This window comes from Puccinia triticina, chromosome 16A, assembly GCF_026914185.1.
Source record: "Puccinia triticina chromosome 16A, complete sequence".
Classification (NCBI taxonomy): Eukaryota; Fungi; Basidiomycota; class Pucciniomycetes; order Pucciniales; family Pucciniaceae; genus Puccinia; species Puccinia triticina.
The window spans coordinates 4,596,351-4,597,636 of NC_070573.1; positions in this window are offsets into that span (position 1 = coordinate 4,596,351).

Sequence of the window (1,286 nt, forward strand, 5' to 3'; positions counted from 1 at the left end):
CACTTGTTCCTTGCTTTCACAAGGGGACCCAAGATATCCTTGTCCCACCAATTCTTGACTTTTCCTGGATTAACGTGGATCTTCTTTCCCTGGCCCTGCCAAGCACCAAAAATGCATGAAGTGAGTCGTTCTTCCACTGAGTCCACATCCAGCCGTGATGATTCAAGACTTAGCTGGTTGAGCTTGCATTCCAGCACCCTCCTCAGTTTGTCTTGGTCCAACTCCGCCGGCCAAGGGGCCACCGTTAGAGATCGCCAAGTGGACCCGGGTACCCGCCGCGTGTCCGGGTACCCGCCGCGTGTCCGGGTACCCGCAGTGTTTCTTGTGATATTAAGACACCCGTACCCGTACACGGCACCCGCGGGCGGGTACCGGCGGTACTTTTTGCGGGTACCGCAGGTACTTGTGTTTTTTTATCCAACACCCTCACTCGATGACAGCTACAGACTGTTCATCAGGAGTGATGGTTCCTCTTGATGACCGGGCTCTGTCCCAGTCATCAAGAGGGCTGATTCCCCTTGATGACCGAGATCTGGCCGGGTCACCTAGAGGGTTCAATTCCTCTCAATGAACGGGATCTGTCCTGGTCATCGAGAGGGTTGATTCCTCCCAATGACCAGGATCTGTCCCGGTCATCGAGAGGAATCAACCCCCTTGGTGACCGTAACAGCGGGTACCCGGGTACCTGGAAGACCCGCCTGCCGCGGGTATTTTTGGCGGGTATCCGGGTACCTGGTGCTTTTTTGCCCGAAATCCCGCACCCGGACCCGTACACCGCACCCGCGCGCGGGTACCCAACGCCATGTGGCGGATACCCGCCCGCGGGTAAAGAACCTAGACTTTTAATTGCTATAAACCAGAACCAGAACTAAAAAGAAAAATAGATGAGAACAAGGGATAAACAATATAAAGAAGAAAGAAACAAACCCTGAGACAATAGAGGCTATGAAGATGAGGACAACGACGAATGTGAGACGACAAGAGAGTGATAGCCTAGCAATATAGGAAACAATCTTTTTTATGTAGAAGGAAAAGTAATAGTAAGGACTTGATCTAGGAGGGAAACTGAGAAAGAAGGAGGGATTAGTATCAGGGATCGGAAGAGCCAGGTCGATGAGAGATTGGAAATGCGAAGGTGCATTTCTCACCAAGTTGGAAGCCAGTACGGCTGTCCAAGTTAAGGCTTCAGGAACTCTTGAGGTCGCGAGCGAAGAGTATCGGCGATGTTGTCGGCGGAAGACTAGATCTGAGTCGAAGAGTTTATTGATCGAAGAGTCGTGGGGAAG